At 36.9% G+C, this 9265-nt stretch overlaps 1 pseudogene; it reads right to left on the bottom strand.

Moving 5' to 3' along the window:
* Positions 1 to 1606: 1606 nt before the first annotated feature.
* On the bottom strand, positions 1607 to 5588 carry LOC147034491 (uncharacterized; annotated as a pseudogene).
* Between the last annotated feature and the right edge of the window lie 3677 nt (positions 5589 to 9265).

The following is a 9265-nucleotide window of genomic DNA, read 5'->3' as shown; positions in this document are numbered from 1 at the left end:
TGTGTGTGTGTGTGTGTGTGTGTGTGTGTGTGTGTGTGTGTGTGTGTGTCTCTTTATCTCTCTGTCTCTATGTCTCTGCTATATCTCTCTTGAGTGTTGACTCATTATTATTATTATTATTATTTTATTTTATTTTTCAGTTTAAACACCTGTCTGGATGAACCAAACACACAACTTGATCTTCTGGAGGAATCTGACACGACGCTCTATCTTCTAAAGGTAAATGTTATATTTATTATTTTATTAATATCATAATATAATCATCTTTATATACCCTAATTGTTCCTTTGTTTTGAACAGAATATGTTGTCCGAGTTTCAAAATCACAAACCATCACACTGCTGCGAAAGAAGATTTTGTTCAATGTTTGTAATCTTGTTTTATAATATATGCTTTCCTTATAATTATCTGATTTTAAATTACAGAAAAACAATAAAGGAGATGTAAGGGGGGAGGGGGTGGGGGGGGAGTGCGCTCCACTAACGATTCACCACCCCCCCATCCCTCTCCCCTTCCCGTGTGTGTGTGTGGGGAAGGGTAGGGAGGGTGGGATGAGGGGGTGGTGGGTCAAAGGTGGGGGCACACAGGGGGTGGGGCTTGTGTGGGTGGGTGAGGCTTATGTGGGTGGGGTTTGCATGGGTGGGGCTTGTGTGGGTGGGGCTTGTGTGGGTGGAGCTTGTGTGTATGGGGGTTGTGTGGGTGTGGCTTGTGTGGGTGGAACAATTTTTTGAAATTTAATTAACATGTGTGTGGGAACTAATAAACTAATCACTAATTATGTGGATGTGGCTTATGTGGGTGGGGTTTGCATGGGTGGGGTTTAGGTGGGTAGGGCTTGTGTGGGTGGAGTCAAAAAGGGGCGGAGTTAAAAAATGGGGTGGAGTCAAAAAAAATTTCAATTTATCTTTGTCTCTTGTAAAAAATCATTCATTTATATATTTGGCAAACAGGTTATTTATTTTTTTTATTGGCTTTTTTTAGAAATTCTATGTTTTATCCTAAATTCAGGTTTAATTTCAAGATAATCCATTATTTTATTTATACATTATCTTGTGTTGATATTTCCCTGAAAATGACAATCGTTAATAATATAAATCATCAATCCGTGAAACATGGTCATCATTTGTTCAGTCTCTTCTCTTGTAAGAAAAAGTGTATTATCACCCTCATACTTTACATTCATTTCTCTAATCAATCTTTTAAAGTAATTCATTTTTGGTGTAAATCTCAAAGAATTATATTCCTTTTTATATATTTTTAATCATTACTTAGAAGATAATCACAGAATACACATTGCTTATAGGCTTTTGACTCTGTGTTCAATCCCCGTCTTTCACATGCAGGACAATTCTCAAATTTGTCATGTGGAGAATCAGGAAATTCAAGAGGCTCAAAATCTCGTAAACTATTCATATTTATAAAGTAAAATTTTACTTCAAATAAAATTCATCTTTGGTATCATCTTCGGTACTTTCATTGGTGCTTTCACAATCATCTATAAAACTACTTTCATAACTATCGTTTGAACACAAACTCTCGGTATCATAACTGTCTTCTGTTCCAACAGAGATACTATCATCACTCTCATAATCTTCAAAATCTTCAGTTTAATAATGACTCGTATTTAATTAGTAGAAAAAACATTACCATCTATATCGATATACTTTTTTTCATTAACAGATTTAACGACTACATTTTTTATATTAAAGGAATTTTCAAATGGTCCTTAACTACCATTGAACGAAATGTCATTTCACCTGATATATTAACATCCTTTATTTCATCAGGATTTACATATTTAGGGTTGTTGAAAAAAATGCAAATTTCTCCTTGCACATTACAGATGGTCTTATCTTTTCTTTATAAAGCTTCATTCATGAGGTTTTTCTTTTTTGATACTTTTTCTTGTTTCATTGCTTTTTCGAGTTTTGAATATATTGCCAGAAGGAGAGGAGAAACTTTTATTAAAGCTACTTTAATTGATGTTCTTCCAGATATACTAAAAGCCCTTCCACTGAAGGAAATTGAAGAACTCATATTATTCACCATAATTGTTTTTATCGAATAGTTGTTATATTTATCTTTATTCAATTTTACATCCTCGATATATTTCTCAGTATCTTTTACAAATGAAGAGATTGATTGAAACTTGTCTTTTGTGTCTTGATACATTGTATTTATTAAGTGAAAAAAGTTGGAGGATAAAATGGTTTTAAGCACAGATTCACCTATAAATTAAACGGAATTTTCATCAAGAAAATTTTATTTTCAGCAAAGTTTTGTTATATAAATATGGTGAATACAACGTACTGCGACATTTGTAATCATGAATATAAATGTTATAAAAAACACCTTCAAACCAACAAACACACATTCAATCTTTTCAGACAAATATCTCCACTTGACCAAGAAACAAAACATTGTGATAGATGTGATAATGATATTCTTTAAATTTTTTTTTATAATAAACACCTTCAATCACGCAAGCACAAGAACAATGAAGAAGGGGAAGGTGCCACTAAATTCTCCATTGAAAACACTGATGGGGCATTTAAAGGACATATAAAAATAAGATCATTTCGCTTTCAAGACCCTGGACCATCTTCAATCATTGAAGCTGTTGATATGGTTAAACAAAGTATTGAAACTATAATTAAAAACACATTAAGTGAAATGAAAACTTTTAAGTTTTGTATGGGAGTAAAATTGAATATGGTAAGAGAAGGTGATGAAACTACTTCCTATATGAGGACAAACCCTCACTTTATCTCATCATTTCAAGATTTTGTAAGATGTGATGTTTACGATGACCTCCAGAGACAAGAACAAGATGTTGATAACACTGTAGTTGGTAGTGGATTTGCTTTTACAAAAATAATCTTTTTAGATATACACACTTAAAATCAGATCCTCTTAAAGCTTCTTCTTATATTGATGTAGCAAAAGAGATAAAACTTAAGAAAGTGGTTGTTAATATTCAAAACAAAGATAATAAATGTTTTCTATGGTCTGTTCTTGCTCACTTACATCCTCCACAATGGAAACCTGAAAGGGTTGAATATTATAAGAAATACGAGAATACATTAAATGTTAAAGATTTCAAGTTTCCAATGTCATTGAGAGATATGTCATTGTCATAAATTCCTAAATTTGAGAAAATGAATAATCTATCTGTTAATGTGTATGGATTAATGGATACAAACAAAGTTCAGATATTAAAAATTTCAAACAACTATAACAATGATGAAACACACATACTCCTGGCTCTAGGGGGAGTTCCTGGCCATCGCAAAAGTACAAAGTCACGCATGATTTTATTGTTGTACATACCAAGACCTTTCAAAAAAACTTTGGTGACAAGCCCAAATCTGTGTAGATTTTGCTCCAGAGGGTGCTTTTCAAAATGGCTGCCATAAGTATTACTTTTGACCATATCTTGGTCTGTGAGACTCATAGAGACATGATATTGGTGCCTAAACCGATGTTTTCAGGGTCAAGGAACTCAAGAAGACCAATAACAATTACATTGGCAACTTCGTTTATGGCAGCCATCTTGAATTTCAAAATGGCCACCATTCAAAATCGCAGTTGTCCATATATCAGTCATCAAAACACATAGATGCTTGATGGTGGTTATACTCATGCATTTAAGCCCAAGGAATCCAATGATAAGAGTATAATAATACAGTGGTTCATTTGGTTGAGTTATCATGTAACCTTAAATCTCTGGGAACTAGATTTGTCCTGGAAAAGAATGCAGACTGTGTCATGCTCAGACACATTAGCACCTTCATGATCCCAGTTGTCAACGGCTGCTGATGTGAATTCTCCAGGATCAAAATGAGCTGGTAGTGCAACATCCTGCCTATTCTGCTGTGGAGTGTAGGTTGCAATGTCATATTGATATCGTCGCAGTTCTCCGTAGCTTAGCGCAAGCCCTTGACGATTCAAGATATTGGTGATGATTTTCCCTCCATGCCCGAGACTGTGAGCTGATTCAGCATTCATTACATGCATTAGCATTCTCCTTCTGCCACAATGATGTACATAATACATAGTCTGAAACAGAGCTTGGATCTTCCTGCAACGTTGAGCAATATTTTCTCTCACGTCCTCTGATCTTGAGTCAAAGGTGAGAAAAATGAGTCGAGTCAAAGGTGAGAAATTATCCGTGTGTGTGTGTGTGTGTGTGTGTGTGTGTGTGTGTGTGTGTGTGTGTGTGTGTGTGTGTGTGTGTGTGTGTGTGTGTGTGTGTGTGTGTGTGTGTGTGTGTGTGTGTGTGTACATTTGTATATTCCATCTGCTCAAGCAGATGGTGGCGAACCCTATCAAGCAAATAACATTCAGGCAACCATCAGCAGTCTGTTTGGAATCACTGTTATTCCGACCCTCACGATTCTCTGTTTCACATGCATCGTCATCTAACTTCATCATCTACATCTTCTGCTGTAGGATCTGTTTCCATCATTACAGCTTCAGCTGCCTTGGGGTATGTCTCGGGGTTGAAATTGTATAAATATACTAAAAACCTAAGTATCGGTTCTGGTATTCTCATACTGGAGCATGCATGTTTTCGATCTTGAGCATCACAGAATCTATGATCTCAGTTAAAATCATGACTATCAAGACTTTGCCGTAGCACACTGGCGCAAACCTGTACAGGATCAATGGAGCGGATATGCTCTGCCAAAACATCTGCTCTATTACATGGCACACTATAAACCATCAAAGACTTTCTCAACTGGTCAGGATATGTAAAATCAATGCTACTACCAAAGTGTCGAAAAAAATGTATCTTCACATCTCTATTGCGAAATTGATGCTCGTCCTCCACAAGTCTATTCAATCGGTTTCTGATTATACTTGGTTCATAGCCATTGCCACTTTTCAGTCCCTCTTCTAACTCAGAAACGATATCACTCCATGCACGCTACTTGGGGTTCAGCTCTGGTGTATCGCCAGTTGAACGTTGAGCCTTCTCAAACTTCTGGATGTATGATGTCATGCACTGTTTGTGATAATACAAGTCAGTTCCAAAAACTGCATGCTTATCCTGGAGGTCACACATTCGACTGAAAAGGTCATCCTGGAAGAAGTTTGCTGATTGTAAAAGTGAAGTAGCACGGTTCGACTCAGATATACGATATTTCGTGAAGTCCCGTTTGTGTGACTTCTTGTTACAAATGATGCAGTTCATGGAGTAGTTGACACTATATGCATCTGTGGGATTTGGAGGTGAACGTACAGCGGAGTGAGCACGAGTCGCAACCCCATGTGGACTGCCAGATTCTTCTGAGGATAGCGATGCTTTCTGTGATCTCCCTCCTTCCTGGATGCGTCTGAGCAGATTCGCATTGGTGTACTTCTTGTAGCACTGGTTGGAAACATGATTATAGAAGAAGTCACTCTCGGCTGGCATCAACTTTATGCGTTTTGTTAGAGTCGTTTCGTATGTCACTAGCTTCCCGTATTCGTTTACACCAGTTGGGTGTGCTGGTCAGTTTTCCCTGCGTTGGCTCTTGACAAATTACACACTTTGTCCGGTCAAAATCACCAACTCCTGTCCACGAAAGCTGTACAAATTCCATTGCTTATTGTGGATTAGGGCTTGTATTAGGTCTTGTATTAGTGCTTGTCTTCAGAATTTATCTGAAATAAAAGAGAAGTGGATTACAGTGAGTTGATTTGTTAAATGAACATTTTTAAACGTAATGATTACACAGAAAGCAGAAAATCTTCAATTTTGTGATGGACACCATATACTCCTGGCTCTAGGGGGAGTTCGTAGCCATCGCAAAAGTACAAAGTCACCCATGATTTAGGTGATGATAGTTATGGGCATCACGTTGGATTTATAGGTTACCTGAATATACTCAAGAAGATTTTTGCTGGTCTCAGTGAACCACTGTATTATTATACCACTGTATTATTATACTCTTATAATTGGATTCCTTGGGCTTAAATGCATGAGTATAGCCACCAACATCAAGCATCTATGTGTTTTGATGACTGATATATGGACAACTGCGATTTTGAATGGCGGCCTTTTTGAAATTCAAGATGGCTGCCACAAACGAAGGAGCCAATGAAATTGTTATTGGTCATATTGAGTTCCTCGACTCTGAAAACATGGGTTTAGGCACCAATATCATGTCTCTATGAGTCTCACAGACCAAGATATGGTCAAAAGTAATACTTATGGCGGCCATTTTGAAAAGCGCCCTCTGTAGCAAAATCTATACAGATTTGGGCTTGTCACCCAAATTTTTTTGAAAGGTCTTGGTATGTACAACAATAAAATAATGGGTTACTTTGTACTTTTGCGATGGCCACGAACTCCCCCCAAGAGCTTACACTAACATTGACCTTCTCTACTTTACTTCAAAGGAAAAAAATCACATTATGCTTTCATCAAAAATTTATCAAGATTAACCAAATCACAACTGTACAAGAGAAAATGTAAAACGTATCCTTGTAAGAGATGTCTCAACTCCTCTCACACAAAAGAACGATTAAATTAACATTCAAAATATTGCAGTTATCATAAATCAACCGTAATCAATTTACCAAAAGCAGGTTCAAACATATCATTCAAAGATTTTAACAAATCTATAAAACATCCGTTTGTGATATATGCTGATTTTGAAAGTATCCTTGAAAAGATAGATACTGTTTCTCCAAATCCAAATAAATCATACACAAATAAATATCAAAAACATACTCCTTGTGGTTTCTGTTATTATATCAAATCATCTGTTGGTGATGAATACAAGTTAAAACCTTATAGAGGAGAAGATGCCCCAGAGGAGTTTATAAGACGATTGGAAAAAGACTGTATAAGACTAAGAGAAATAATGGTTAAAACCTATAAACCAATGTCATTAACAAAGGGAGAGAAAAGGAATTTAGAAAGAACAGTATCTGTCATATTTGTGAGGAGAAAATTTAGGGAGAGGTCAAAGTTCGGGATCACTGTCATCTTACTGGTAAATAGAGAGGTCCAGCTCATTCCCATAGTAATCTTAATTACAAGCTCCCAAACTTTATTACTGTCTTTCTTCACAACAATGCTCACTATGACACACATCTATTTACAAATGAACTTTCAAAGACATATAGAGATATTTCTTTCTGCCATTCCTAACACAGATCAAAAATACATTTCATTCACAAAAACAATTCATACATCCCCCATAACCTATATCAGATTTCTTGACACATGCAAGTTTATGGCAAGCCCATTATCTAACTTCGCATCAAGTATTAAAAACTTACCGAATCTTAAATCACATTTCTCAAATCAAGAAGAGATTGATCTCTTATCACAAAAGGGAATATATCCGTATGACTGCATGGATTCATTTGAGAAGTCCAAAGAAACACAACTTCCTTCAAGGGAAAGTTTCTATAGCAAGTTGAATAAAACTCATATTTCCGAGAGAGATTATACACAGCTAAAAAGGTTTGGGAGAAGTTTAATATAAAAAATCTTGGAGAATATCATGATTTGTATCTTAAAACTGATGTATTGTTATTGGCTGATGTGTTTGAAACTTTTAGTACAGTCTGTCATAATAAAAATTCTTATGGATTAGACCCCGTTCACTATTACACAGCCCGGGCTTGTATTGGAGTTCTATGTTAAAAATGACAAAACAAAATTTGGAATTAATCAGTGATATAGATATGCTTTTAATGATAGGGAAGGCTAAAAGAGGAGGAATATCTCAAGTATGTTCCAAGAGATATGCTAAAGCAAATAACAAATATCTTCCTGATTATAATAAGAATAAGGACAACTCTTACCTGATGTATAATGATGCTAAAACAATTTGTATGGGTGGGCTATGTCTCAATCTTTACCTTATGGAAAACTTAAATGGGTTAAAGAAAAAACATTAGGAAAAAGTTTTATAAGACATTGTTGTCTCTTCTCAAAAATAATTGGATGAAGCTGAAGTTGGATATTATTTTGAGGTTGATTTAAAATATCCAGAAGAACTTCATCGCAAACATAAAGACCTACTTTATGCCCCTGATAAAGAAAGTCCAAGAAAAAAATGGTCAAGTGATTATCAACAGTCATTTAATATGAAAGGTAAATCTACAGAAAAAACTACTTACCACATTAAATGATTAATAAAGTTATGTTTTGCATCAAAGGAACTTGAGTCAATATTTATCTGCTGGGTTGAGAGTCAGGAAAATTCATAGGATTTTGAAATTTAAACAAAGTCATTGGTTAAAGAAGTATATTCATTTTAATACAAAAACGAGAACAGAAGCAAAAACAGATTTTGAGAAGTACTTTTATAAATTAATCAATAATGCTGTATTTGGAAAGACGATGGAAAATGTTAGGAATCGACAAAACATAAGACTTGCTACATCTTGGAAACAGGCTTCAAAGTTAATTAATAGACCAAGTTTTGAGCGAGCGGAGGTGTTTTCAGAGAACTTTTGTGCAATTCATTTGAAAAAAGGGAGTATTGAAATGGATAAACCTATTTATATAGGAACATCAATTCTTGACTTGTCAAAGTCGTCAATGTATGGTCAGTCAGGTATGGGAGCATGCACCAGTGCAGCGCGTCGCTGCGTCCACTTTCCGCCGGTACTCCAGGGGCCTCCGTCTGGCCATCTCCCAGGCAGATGCCAGGCCCATCCTCATCTCCTTGAGATGCCGATCAACCTGCTGCAACCACGAGGCACGTGGTCGGACCATTGGCCTCCTCCACTCACAAGACTCCCTCGCTGAGAGAATCTGGTGAGCAAGATCAGCATCAGGAAAACGAGCCACATGTCCATACAGCCGCAGCTGACGCTCACGGACTATGCAGGTAACAAATTTCATTTGAGTCTCTCTCACCAACTGCTCATAGGACACAAAGTCCGACCAGCGATTGCCAAGGTTTCTCCGAAAAGATCTGGTCCCAAAGGAATTAAGTCTGCATCTCAGATCCTTGGTCAGAGTCCAATTCTCGCATCCATAGAGCAAGACTGGAAGCACCAAGGACCTGAAGACTCGGACTTTCGTCCTCCCACACAGGGAACGGCAGCGCCACACCCCAGGATCCAGTGAATCCATGACTCCCCAGGCCCGACCCAGACGTCTATTGACCTCCGACTCACAGCCAGCAGAGACATGAATATCACTGCCAAGGTAAGTGAATCTCTCCACGACCTCAACATGCTCACCACAAACAGGCACAGACAGGACAGCAGCATCCAAGATGTCAAAGAACACCTGGATCTTAGTTTTGAC

This window comes from Eptatretus burgeri, chromosome 1 (genome assembly GCF_056783735.1).
Source record: "Eptatretus burgeri isolate ZD-2024b chromosome 1, Ebu_testis_v1, whole genome shotgun sequence".
Lineage (NCBI taxonomy): Eukaryota > Metazoa > Chordata > Myxini > Myxiniformes > Myxinidae > Eptatretus > Eptatretus burgeri.
The sequence above is the reverse complement of the archived record's forward strand: the minus strand, read 5'-3'. Positions and strand labels throughout refer to the sequence as shown.